The sequence below is a fragment of the Pollachius pollachius genome (genome assembly GCF_949987615.1).
Source record: "Pollachius pollachius genome assembly, chromosome: 13".
Lineage (NCBI taxonomy): Eukaryota > Metazoa > Chordata > Actinopteri > Gadiformes > Gadidae > Pollachius > Pollachius pollachius.
In genome coordinates, this window is record NC_136946.1 from 15,062,475 (window position 1) to 15,076,301 (window position 13,827).

General features: G+C 45.2%; 1 long non-coding RNA gene across 2 annotated transcripts; it reads right to left on the minus strand.

Annotated features, from left to right (window-relative positions):
• Positions 1-11,036: 11,036 nt before the first annotated feature.
• Positions 11,037-13,721, minus strand: LOC307084465. Of its 2 annotated transcripts, XR_013812316.1 has the most exons (4): positions 12,156-13,721; positions 12,008-12,055; positions 11,276-11,365; positions 11,037-11,078 (listed from the first exon to the last, which is right to left on the minus strand). It is a non-coding gene; the product is annotated as an uncharacterized lncRNA (long non-coding RNA). The 2 variants fall into 2 exon arrangements; XR_013812317.1 differs by having other exon boundaries at positions 11,045-11,078; positions 11,815-13,721.
• Between the last annotated feature and the right edge of the window lie 106 nt (positions 13,722-13,827).

Consider the following 13,827-nt stretch of genomic DNA (forward strand, 5'->3'; position numbering starts at 1 on the left):
ACCATCCGTGTGTCCCTCCTTCCGCACCCCCCCCCAACACCTACACCAAACACAACGCAGAGTCCGGGTGTGGAGTGGCGTGAGCTCGCACGGCCTGGGTTACATCTTTGGTGCCGTGACCCGGATTTGTGGCGCTCCGAGGCCGAAGAGGAAGCGAGGCTGGCCGCAGCCCCTCAACGCCGCCGCCGTACTGAACTGTGTGTGACGAACTGAGTTATTCCTGTGAAGGTGCATTGCCAGGATCTTCATCCTATCCAGCATATCCTTTGAAAGTTGAAGTGCATCTTATTTTGTTGTGTTTCCTATTTAAGACATTTCCATGATATTCTAAAGAGACGAAAAAAAAAAAAAAAAGTCTTAAAGCTACAGTACCTAAATGACTATTCTGTGTGAAACATTTCTATAAGGATAATTTGTGATTGATATTAAGCAAGTGTTGTTGTTTTTTTTTCTCATTCATATTCTCTGTGCTGAACATAGAGTAGTGTAATCACGTTTTGAGTTGAATTAATGTTTTGTGTGAGCTTTTGGGTTATTAAGTGATAATTGTGCCACACATTTTATTTTGTTTATTACATTCAACCACAGCTACACCCATTCACAGTCAAGCATAACAAGTAATTCGCACACACACTTACATTTTATTCTGCTGCTTAAATCTGAGACAGAGAATATTGAAGATGATGAGTGACCATGCAGACTCTCCACTGAAGCAGGGTCTCACTGCAGCAACATCAGGCCCACCCACCCCTGTGCCTGCAACAACCCACAGCTATGACTCCCCAAGCAGAACGCATACTCACTTCCCCAGTGATGGAGCTTCCACCAGTCACCAACAACCATCTGTGAGGTCAAAGCTAACCACCCAGTTCCTCAGGTCCCCTACTCAGCAGCTGCAGTACCACACTCCAGTCCGGCTGCCCACAGACTTTGGACTGGGCGCACAGCTCACCCCATCACCCCCAATTCTGTCCCCCTATACTGATCCCCGTGCAACTCCCCCAGTGTTCCAGCCGGCTGTGCACATTACCATGCCCCCTGTCCTCCTGCCCCAGACCAGTGTGCAAAGGCCCCCCACAGTCACCCTGCCACCTCAAAGCCCCCCATATCCCAACTTCCCAGAGACACAAGTCATACAGCAGCCCACCATGAACCAGCCAGCTGTCTCCCCTTATCCAACGCAAGTTTATCAGGCAAGCCCCCAGGTCCCCACCAGCGATACTGTTCCCTTACCTGCACCCCAAGCCCCCATGTTGAGTTTCCCAACACCACACACAATGAACACTATGAATAACCCCTCTACAGCTGAACAGACCTCCCAAGGCACAGACTATGGACAAATCCCCCAGTTGCACATGTCACAAGCTGCTGCACACCATGCTCAGATTCCCCTGCACTCATCTGCCACCAGTGCATGGGGCCCCACTTCAGCTGCGCCCACCTCTCTGAATGTTGCCCATGCTGCTTTCAACTACACATCTTCTCCCCACACCCAAGCCCCAGTATATCTACAGCCCCCTGCCTCAGTCCCTCAAGTCAGCATGTATCCAGATGCAGTCCCCCAACACGCCCTCCTGCCTCCATCTTCCATCCAGCACATGCTTGCACCTCTAAACGCCCCTGTCAGAGCCACAGCCACCCCAAGCCCCCCACCAGCAGCCTATGGCAGTTTCCTGCAGACTCATCAAGTGAAGAATGTCCAAGTCTTCACTGGTAACGCTGACAGCAAGATGCTTATAGAGGACTGGGTTCGTGACATGCAATATCTCCTGGAGGCAATAGAGCTCCCGCCCCATCTCCGCTTCTCCACTGTGGTACGTCACCTGAGTGGTGAGGCCAGGAAGCTGATCCTGAATCTACCCCCCCATAACCAAACCCCTGAGAAGGCATTTGAAGAGCTGAGGGCAGAGTACGGTGACACACAGGGCTCCCTGGACCCACTGGCCGACTTCTATGAACGTGGCCAGCGGCCAGGTGAGTCTGCCTGCTCTTATGCTATAGCACTAGAGGCAACACTGCGAGCTGTAGAAGAAACCCAAAGTGGGGGCAAGCTTTTCCCTGACCGTGACAGTAAACTCACCCGACAGTTTCTAAGAGGACTAAATGAGGAGGAGGTGTACATGAGGATTGCTCCAATGAAACCTCGGCTTCTGAGCTTCCGGGAGCTGCAAGATGAGCTCAGAAATCTGGCAAAAGAGACAAAAAAGTTCCAGTCATTAAACAAGTCAAAGAAAACCTATGCACAGGTCCAGGTTGCATCAGAGTGTACTTTAAATATGAAGACAGACAAAGCTAAACATACATCAGAGTGGTCAGAGCTAACAGATCTCGTCAAGAAATTAGCCCTTTGTCAAGAGGAGCAGATGGCTAAGCTGACGCACCTTGAATCAAGAATGGCTGCTCCCTTCTCTGCCCCTGTCCCCCCACCAAGAGCCCGGCCGCCCCCCGGACCCACAACCCAGACTTCAGCTGTCACATGCTACCGTTGTGGGAAGCAAGGACATATAGCCCGGGTTTGCAGAGCAGTCTTCCCAGATCCCAATCAGATATGGGCCCAACAACCTCAGCCCATGACCCCTGCAGAAGGGACCACACCTCACCCCACTCTGCCTTTAAACGGCTAGAGCCCATGGTCACCGGGGCGACTATGGGCAAGCAGCAAGACCCCCCACTGCAGGTGAGCAAGACTGGTGATGGAGAAGAGGATACCCCTTTAGTGGGCCCCAGGAATGAGGGGGAGGTGGAAGTCAATGGAATGAAGTGCAGAGCGCTCATTGACTCAGGCTCTCAGATAACCAGTATTACACACCAATACTGGTGCAACCACCCCATCCTCCAGACACAAAAGCTCCAGCCCTCTAAAATTCCCATTGAAGGTGCAGCCGGTCAGAGTGTAACTTACCATGGTGTCCTGCGCATCAACTTGACTGTGTTGGGAAAAGAGTTCAAGAATGTGCCAGCTTTTGTTGTAACTGACTCTGAGTATCGCTCCTCTGTCCCTCTGCTTGTGGGAACTAATGTCCTCCGTGCCTCCAGAACCCATCTCCGAGCAACCTATGGCCAGCAGTTTCTCCACCAGGTCAAGCAGAGCCATCCAGAGTGGTACACTTCTCTGCTGGAGATTGGGGGCATAGAACATAATGATGTGGATGACGTGGTGGGCCCTGCTGTGTACACTGGCCGCAAGGTACACATTCCTGGGGGAAAAGAGATGGATTTAATGTGCAAGATAAAGGCTGGCCCACAAAGAAAGACTTACACTGCAATGATTGAAGGTCACTCCTCCCTGCAGCTCCCCCAAGACCTCTTAGTCGCCAAAGTCCTCGCTGATGTAAAGAGAGGATGTGCCCCTGTCAGGGTAATGAACCTGTCCCAGCAGACTATTACCATCAAGCCTCACACACATCTGGCCAAAGTTTCCCTGGTGAACAGCGTGGTGGACTTTTCAGACAAAAAGCAGGGCCAATGTCACGAGAGCCAGAGCAAAGAGACGTGCATGAGTCTGGATCAGGTTGTGGCGAGCTGTGGAGTGGACTTGGGTGAAGCAGCAGTTGAGAATGAGCACCAGCGCTCCCTCCTTAAAGATCTTGTGGAGAGGAATGTAAGTGTGTTTTCCCAGCATCCCATGGATTATGGCCACACAAAGACAGTGCAGCACGACATCCCTCTAGTTGATTCCAAGCCTTTTCGGCTCCCTTATCGCAAGATTCCCCCAGCACAGTGGCAAGATGTGAGAAAGTTGTTGATTGAGATGGAGGCTACAGGAGTCATCAGGCCCAGTAAGAGTCCGTATGCTTCACCTGTAGTGCTTGTGACCAAGAAGGACGGCTCTTTAAGGTTGTGTATTGACTACAGAAAGTTAAACTCCTGCAGCACAAGAGACGCCTTCCCCCTGCCCAGAATAGAAGAGGCCCTGGAAGCTCTGGGGCAAGCAAAGTTCTTCTCTACACTGGACCTCACGTCGGGTTACTGGCAGGTGGAGGTGGCGGAGCATGACAAACACAAGACAGCATTCAGCACACCGATGGGGCTGTTTGAGGCCAACAGGATGCCCTTTGGACTGCAGAACGCCCCCTCCACCTTCCAGAGACTCATGACCTGCTGCTTCGGAGATCTGAACTTCACTCACCTGTTGATTTACCTTGATGACCTCATCATATTCTCCAAAACTTTTGATGAGCATCTGGAGAGGCTGCAGCTGGTGTTTGATCGGCTCCAGGAGCATGGCTTGAAGTTAAAACCCTCCAAATGCCAGCTGATGAGGCAGGAAGTGCAGTATCTGGGTCACTTGGTGTCTGCTGAGGGAGTCCGGACAGACCCAGAGAAGATCAACAGGGTTAAGGACTGGGTGAGACCCACAAACCGGAAGGAAGTGCTGCAATTCCTGGGGTTCGCTGGTTATTACCGCCGGTATGTGAGTGGATACTCCGCCCTAGCTGCTCCCTTGTACCGCCTCACTACTGGTGACCCAATGAAGAAGAAAAGAGGCGGGAAGAAAAGTCTGGCACCTGACCCACCCTTCTTGTGGACTTGTGATTGTGAAGAGGCTTTCCAGACCCTGAAAGAAAGGCTGACGACCGCTCCAGTCCTGGGCTATCCTGATTACAGCCTGCCTTTTGTCCTTCAGACGGACGCCTCAGGGGAGGGGCTCGGCGCCGTCTTGGTGCAAGTTCAGAGTGGAGCAGAGAGGGTCATAGCATTCGCCAGCAGGGGTTTGAGTCCAGCTGAGACGAGGTATCCTGCACACAAACTCGAGTTCCTCGCTTTAAAATGGGCGGTGACAGACAAATTCTATGACCACCTCTATGGGCGTAGATTCTCAGTCCAGACAGACAATAACCCTATTAAATATGTCATGTCCTCTGCAAAGCTAGATGCTACGGGCCAGCGGTGGGTGTCTCGGCTGGCTGCCTTTGACTTCGATGTCCAGTATAGGAGGGGCCAGAGCAACGCTAACGCGGATGCCCTCTCCCGTATGTCCAACCAGGAGGTCACCGAGGTCCTGCAAACGTGCCCCCAGCAGGTGAGGTCCAGTGAGCCCAGGCATGGTGTGGGACAGCCCACACAGGACCCAGTAAACCCCACAGCCAGGAGCACGTCTGCCTCAGAGAAACCCCAGTCTGAACCCCCCACACTTAATGAGCCCTACAGAGACATAGGAGTGGAGTCACTGCCTGCCATGACGAAACAGGAGATCCGCGCAGGGCAGAAAGAAGATCCTGTCATCGGCCCTGTCCTGCACTACAAGAGTCTCGACCAGAAGCCGAGCCGCAGCGAGAGGATCAGTGGTGGTGGGCAGGTGTGCCTTCTCTTAAAGGAGTGGAGGAGGTTAGTGATCAGAGATGGTATCATGTACCGCCGCATCCGAGACAGCCAAAGGGGAGCAGTGGAGCAGCTAGTACTGCCAGAGAAGCTGCGTGAATCAGTCAAGACGGCTCTTCACAATGACTCAGGGCACTTAGGTTTGGAGAGGACTGTGCAGATGATAAGAGAGAGATTTCATTGGCCACGCATGTTCCAGGAGATAAAGGCTTGGTGTGAGCAGTGTGAGAGGTGCTGCCTGAGAAAGACCCCAACTGCAGGAGTAAAGGCTCCCCTGGTCAGCATTCACAGCAGTGCCCCCATGGAGCTCGTATGTGTGGACTTTCTGACTCTGGAGAGGTCAAAGGGCGGCATAGAAAATGTTCTCATCGTCACTGACCACTTCTCACGCTACGCACAGGCGTACCCCACTAAAGACCAGAAGGCCAACACTGTTGCCAGAGTGCTGTGGAAAAACTTCTTCTGTCGGTTTGGTTTCCCTGCGAAATTGCATGCAGACCAGGGGCGCAATTTTGAAAGTGCTGTTGTGAAGGAGCTGTGTAAGTGTACTGGCATCACCAAGACCCACACAACCCCCTATCACCCCCAGGGCAACGGAACCACTGAAAGGTTTAACCGCACCCTCATGAACATGCTTGGGACACTGGAGCCTCACCTGAAGCCGCGGTGGCATGAATATGTGGATGCAATGACACACGCCTACAACTGCACACGCCATGACTCTACTGGTTACACGCCGTATTACCTGATGTTTGGCAGGCATCCCCGGCTCCCTGTCGACCTGATCTTCGGGCTGCAGACCACTAATGAGCCATGTGAGTATAGTGAGTATGTCCAGACTCTGCATGACTGTCTGTCACAAGCTTATGCCCAGGCTAATCAGACCTCTCACCAAGCCAAGGGACAACAGAAAAAATATTACGACCAGAGAGCAAAGAGTCAAGTCTTCAACCCAGGTGACAGAGTTCTGGTTAAAGTGTGTCATGTGGAGGGGCGGCAGAAACTGGGAGACAAGTGGGAGCCCCGGCCATACATTGTGGTGAAGAAGCAGCCCAGCATTCCTGTGTATGTGGTGCGCTCAGAAAATGGCAACACAGAGAGAGTGGTCCATCGCAATCTCCTCACACAGTGTATGTTTCTTCCAGTCGATCGGGCTGGTGGGATGACAAGAGGAGAGGTAGAACCGGACACAGAGGAGAACATGGAGGATACAGAGGACATGGGAGAGCAAGCCGGAGAGGAGTCAGACAGAGTGGAGGACTTGGAAGTGGATAACCCGGAGGACAATGTGGAGAAGTGTGTACCTGGGACAATAAATGGACAGTGTGAACACACAGAACTGGAGGAAGTGGATACAGAGACGGGACGAGTGAGTGAAGGAGAGGAGGGACATTTAACAGCCAGGGGCACCAGCCTGCCTCCCAGGCCCAATGTTCCGAGGAGGAACGCGCCGAGAAATCGACGTCCCCCCAAAAAGCTGTCCTGTGAGCTACGATTCGTGGAGTCAGAGGAGGATCGGCAGAAGATAGAGAGAGGATGGAAGTTGTGGCAGAGAGCCAAAGCAAGAAGAGCAGCAGGACACATGTAGCTTAACACAGCAAAAGCACCCACCTTAATGGGGGGGTACATGCACACATTTTCATCATAAAACACTGCACACCACACTTATTCATTCTTCACATGTTTATTTTGGCAGTTCTCTTTGTTTATGTTTAATAGGTGGTCCTTATTTTGCTTATTTTGTTATGATGACTGAGACGCCATCAATTAAAGAAGGGGTGGATGTAGGGTAGTTGCCTTCTCGCGACCATGGATGGCGCTGTTGTGTTGTTGTTGGTCCTCAGCGGTTTAGCGATTGTGGCCTTTTGGCCTTACAGGCCACCATTTTGTTGCAGGGATTCGCCCGCGCAAGCGCCATTTTTGTCAGTTGTTTGTTTCTCTGCCGTAAGGTTGAACGTTTGAGCTGTGAATGAGAGAAATAAACGGCGGCGTGGTCCGAGCCATAAATCAAGAAAACCATCCGTGTGTCCCTCCTTCCGCACCCCCCCCAACACCTACACCAAACACAACGCAGAGTCCGGGTGTGGAGTGGCGTGAGCTCGCACGGCCTGGGTTACATATACAATATATAAAATGTATTTCCATCAGGACTTAAAAACAAAATTGATTCGGAACGTGTTGAGCATAAAATATTCAATCTGGGCCAGAATCACTCACAACTGAAAATACATTGATTCCTGTCATTCAATTTAGTCTTGAGTGACTATTTATGAAAGCGGTTTATAATTTTTTTTACATTTTTTAGGATAGTCACAAAGCCAAATCATCGTTAACCTAAGATAGCACCATGATCTAAGTAGTCCTACCTAACAGACAAATATGTTCTGACAACAGATGGAAGGTATCATTAGTGAGGTGTGTCCTTACCTGTTGTTCTCTAATAGAGTACTTCAGAACATGATGATTGGAGATCTTATGAGATATGATTATATCTTCTTCCTTCCTGGCTGAGCGCAACAACTCTCCAGGTTTATATTCTGACTATAAGAAAATGTGAAACAAATACCTGTACCTACCCATATCGCCTACATCCCAGGTGTGTACTGTCCTCAAAACAAACAGACAATGAAGTCCCAATCTCTTTCGTAATTGACAGGCTTTTGAGTGGTATTGTTTTTAGGTTTTTATTTGTGGAAATAGGATGCGATCAAGAGACGTTATCAACTGCATATTTGTGAACGAGCAGACTCATCGAGTGGACTCCATCAAACCTGGTTCAAGAGCTCTCGTGAGATGTAATGATATCTCCTTCCAGACCTGGTTCCACAACCTACGTGGACCTATTTTGATTTATAATTGATTTGTAAAATGCTGCTGAGTTGATGGTGATATACCATGAGTTACTTCTGTTCCGACGCAGTCGTTTGAGATTCATAATATCGTCTGGAGGCGCACACAGCTTTTGGCCGTGATAATATATATTATATGATATAGATATCGATGTATAATATATTATTTAGATATGGAGCTCGAGGACTCCCGCCGGAGCACCCGGAGTGTTCTAGAATATTTACAGCACACGACCAAAAGCTGTGTGCGCCTCGCCATTGCGATACATCCACAGTAAACAGAGCGCATGGTACCGTGGCCGCAAGCTGCTCAGGGCCACACCAAGGCTGAATTTCTTGAACGTCTTCAAATACTGTTTTAAGGGCCTATTTTTTAAGTAGCATGCCATGGGACCTTTAAACCATTTAATTTATTTAACTGAATGTTGTTTTTGGTAGAGCAGTTTAGGTAAATAACAATAACATGGACCTTTCTGTGGGCATGTCCAGAAATCTGAAACATTGACTGAGGGAATATTTATAAAACGGTTTATAATTAAACATTTTTTTAGGAAAGTCATGAAGCCAAATCATCATTGTCGACCTTAGGTACCACCATGACCTAGGTAGTGCTACGTAACTGACCAATATGTTGTGACAACAGTATTAACATATCATTAGTCAGGTGTATCCTTAGCTGTGGTTCTCTAATGGAAAACTTCACAACATGCCGATTGGGGAACTTGGAACAACTCTACAGGTTTCCATTCTGACCTTAGGAATGTGAGGAAACAGAAATAAATGTAGGGGGTTATATATCCTATATGCTAGTTATGTAATGTCCTCAATAGAAAAAAAGACAATGAATTCACATTCTCTTTTATAATTGATGTGGTTAAAAATTACCAATGTAACTTTTTGTTTGGAAGTTTTTATTTGTGGATAGCAAGTGATCAAGGGACTTTATCAACTGCATATTTGTGAACAAGCAGGCTCGAGTGAGCTCCATCAAACCTAGTTCAAGAGCTCTCGTGAGATGTGGTGATATCTCCTTCCAGGCCCGGCGCCACAACAATACCAGGACCCATTTGGATTTATCATTGTTTTGTAAAATGTTGCTTGAGTTGATGGTGATGTATCATTAGTTACTTCTGTTATATCCAGACTGTTCTCGATCACCATGTAGTAAACACACAATTTATAGTGAACTCATCAATCCATTTGCCAAAATATGAATATGAAACTACAAAATCATAGCTGAGGTTAAACACATCTCATCATCACATGTAATTTAACATTTAAGTAATGAAGCCAAATCATCATCGTCAACCTAAGGTAGCACCATGAAATAGGTAGTCCTGTTTTTTGCGGGGCTATTGCCTGTAATTTTATTTAATTAGCCCGAATATAATTTTTGGGTAAAAAAAATATATATTAATTTAAATATTTATAAGTAGTCTAGTCCTTCTGGCTAGAGAATAAACAGTTTAAAAACATAACCAGACTGTTTACCACCTCAAGTGAATTAACCTATCCTATCCCCAGTCAGATCCATATATATATATATATATATATCTGTCTCACTTGTATTCATTTTTCTCTGAAATAACTTGAATGGAACTTTAGATGTTTTGGGATAAGAAGCACAGCAGTCAGGCAGCTATTTAAAGCTATGATAAACTACACCCCGATTAATACTGGGTGTTTTGCACACTGGTCGCAGCCCAACATACGTGATATTAACGCAGAAATAGGGAGGTCATGGTACTAATGTCTGTCAACGATGATGATTTGGACCTGATGATTTTTCTACACTCGACTGAATGGGAAGGATACTGCATGATTCATCAAAGTACCTTAATCTGTGATTGATCTGGCCGAGATTTAATATTTTCTGCTCATTAGGTTCAGAACTAGAAGGTAGACTACCTGTGAGAAGTTATCTACAGAAGTAAACATGATCTTCCATCTAGAAATGTAAAGCACTAAATGGTTTGAACTAAGAGGAGGTACAGAGGCTTTGAGCACAAGGAGTTGTACTCAAAGCTCAAGGGACAGTGACTCATCATATTTCAAAATTCTCTCTTAGCGAATAACAGATAAGATACTCCTCCCTAATGACATGTTAGTTTTAGTTTACAGAACTAATGCCTAACAGTTTACAGAACTAATGCCTTACCAAGGCATTTTCTGGAGGAAGCCTTTAATGAAGCGTGAAACATTCCTTATTATATTCAATATATTCTGAACCATTTATTTAATTTCACAATATTACATTGATATTAATTTTTTTGCACACATATGAACTGAAACTGACAAATACAACAATTATGCAAGGATCACTCTATGAATTAAGCAGTTATTAAAAGTGGATACAATTCCTTGTTCATACACATGCATACGGGATCCAATTTGAAATAAGGAGTGGTTTATAACAATACCCTTTAGTTAACTTCACAAATAACTGCTCATTCTAAGTACAATTGAGGATAACAATTGTTAACGTTTCAAATGATTTTCTGTATATAATTCCAGATCACTTCTCCTGGCTTCCTTTTCCACTTTACCTAGAAGACTTCCTCTTCTAAGATATTTAACTGTGCCACCTTAAGAATTTCTAAAAGTATAGAGCAAAACCTATTAATGAACAAATTTGATGGAATACAACTTAACCAAAGAGCACCCAATGACATACACACATTGTACAATACTTACCAGTGGCTAATAACTGGCATTTTGAATTCTGAGCGCTTTCTATTTCAGATGGAAGTCTCTCTGGGGTCTGAGGAGGAAGGATAAAGCTTAAAGGAGTGTAATACTAAACAACATTTCTGTAATATCTCTTCAGTGATACACAAACCTACAAATATAGTGAGTAGATTTTTGTGCTGCTCTATGAGTTGATTGAGTTGGTTTTCAAACTTCATCCTGCATGAAGAAAACATGTACAATTATAAATATACAACTATAAAAATAAACAACGGCTACAGGTCGGGAGGTTATAATACGTTTAACTGGACAATCAACGCCAACATATGTTCAACGGCTCAATCGGGGTGAGACAGAATAGTCACATCTATCTGCAGTGATAGACTTCTGCATCACAAATAATGTGCTCTAGTTACCGCAGCTTTCTGTGCTTCAACTTTAATTCCTGGATCTGGCATCTGTACTGTTCCAACGTCTCCTCGCTTTGCCTGTTGAGCTGCAATTGTCTGCAAACAGACACTCCACACATCAGAAATGTATAGGGTATGGAGGGTTATTTAAGCATGCTAGGCACCAAGAAGTCAGCATAAAGTTGATATTCATCTTCCATGCATTTTATTGTGTCTGGGCATAGTATATATACAAAAATATATATATTTATATATATAATTTTTTTAATGTAAACATCATTTTATTTCGTAATCTAGACGTAATAACCACAAATTTAGAAATATTGTTTACTGGAACACAATGAAATGGAATTAAGGTTCTTAACTGAATACTTAACTAGCTATCTAATAAGTTGTGCCCTACAAGGCTACATGTTTCTGTAATTTACTGCCATCTAGCGTTTCACATCATAATCACACAATCTATGAGTTGGGTTTTTTTCCCCGAACGCACACACTCCTTATTTATTTATTTAGTCATTTTCGTAGACTGCTGCCAATCTCACCTAGCTGATTCCTGCTCTGACTCTCTGCATTGGAACTGCAGAACCCTGCATGACTCTTTAACAGAACATGATTACAAAACAATTCCTAATAAACCTTTTAATTTCGGGTGTTCATAAATACGCGAAATTAAGAGGAGCCTTTTCATTTCACAAAATAGGCATTGCATATATGAGAAGGATGCATACGGAACACCTTTTTTGTCTCGGTGCGTAGCTTTGAGCTGGTAAGCTTCAGTTTGTACTGTAATGAAAATAAAACCAATTTTCAACAGTGGCTAATTTTAACAGCAATCTTTATTTATATAAAATGTCAGAAGGGTCTCAAAAATAAAGTATCTCACAATTTGCCAGTTCTTCCAACAAGGCATCATGAACTGAGAGGAATTCGGTGACGTCTCCGTCAAGGACCTGTTTTTCTGCTCAGATTAGAACAAAGTAACATGAAATGAACAAGGATTTTTACTTTCAACACTCATCAAATCAGAACGGTCCTGGAGGGTTGTTGCGCCCAGCCAGGATGGAGATATAATCATATCTCATTAGATCTCCGCTCATCATATTCTGTAATTCTCTTGAAGAGAAAAACAGGTAAGGATGTACCTCACCAATGATACTGTAGCAACGATGTCAGAACTCAAATGACCAACGGGTAACACTATCTACATCATGGTGCTACTATTTAATAAATAAATAAAAAATAGTTATCCCTTTTAACAGCAATGCAAAACATGACATATGACTGTGGAATAAATATTACTGGAATGATTGATGATTGATTACTTTTAAACATTCTCAAACGTTACCCAAAAGGCTTTGCGAGTAAAAAGTGTCGTTAGGCATTGGTTGGCTGCGCCCTGCCTTAAAATAACTCAAAATTATACTAGCTAAAAACGCCTGGTAATGAGGTCAAAATTATACAGAAAAATGATGTAGTCATGTATAATTGCTGGATGTAAACCTTGGCTGAAATGGTACGCTCATCTGTGTGTATTTGTAATAAAGCATACGGGAGACGATATGACAAAGCCCTGGAACGGACACTGACGAGGATGACGCATTTAGGCTGAAAGAGGGTCATGAATTGTGGCGTTTTCCCGGTCTACCCCAACGCTATTTCCGTTCTCCTGCTTCCTATGTGTACACACGTAAAGAGTCACCGGAGGGAGAAGAAATAGAACCGGACTGGATAATGAACAACAATAAGAATAATATATATGGAGATTTGTTTAAAATTATTTCCAAAAGCAATGTCAGAAACAACCCAGACGGATATAGATCTTTCGGAAGTCCCTCCACCCTCTCTCGCTTCATGCCGCTAAAACCATGTGACTGAAAGTCCCGCCCCTTTATACCCCTAGTAACGCGTACCGTCAGATCGTTTTATCACTTTTATTGTTAAAGAGACGTGGTTGATTTACGACTTTTCGTTGATATCCAATACTTTTACAAGCTTAAAATAAGGATAAAGTTGAACGAGCATGTCTTGCTGTATTGTATAATGTGTCATATTGCCTAGTTTAATACCAAGGCGAAATGCCTCTGCCATACCCTCTTGATGTTTTCTCAACTTGACCATCAACTGTTCAAATTTGAGTTCTTCCATATCTCTGCCTTCTTCGTAAACTATGGAAAATGTGAATTAGTACATCAAAGGGAAAAGGATGGTCAATAAAATCACTTTGGGGGCGTAATGCTAATTGACACGCATTATAAAACGACGACGTTATTATTTAATTTATCTAGTAACAATATGTTACTTATTAAAATATGCATCCATTACGTTTAACAATAAATCAGGTCGGACTTACCAAAGATATTAGTTATCGCACCGAATATCGAAGAAACGTGCTTCGGGACAGAGTGTCTGTGAAATCTTTAAACGGTAAACATAAAAAATCAGCCCTCAAATATGCTCGTGTCACGTGAGGGGTCAGCTGGCGCCAAAGAACCACGCCATGACGTCACCTTTCAGTTGACGCTGGTAATGGATACTGCGGACTGAATAATCAAGGA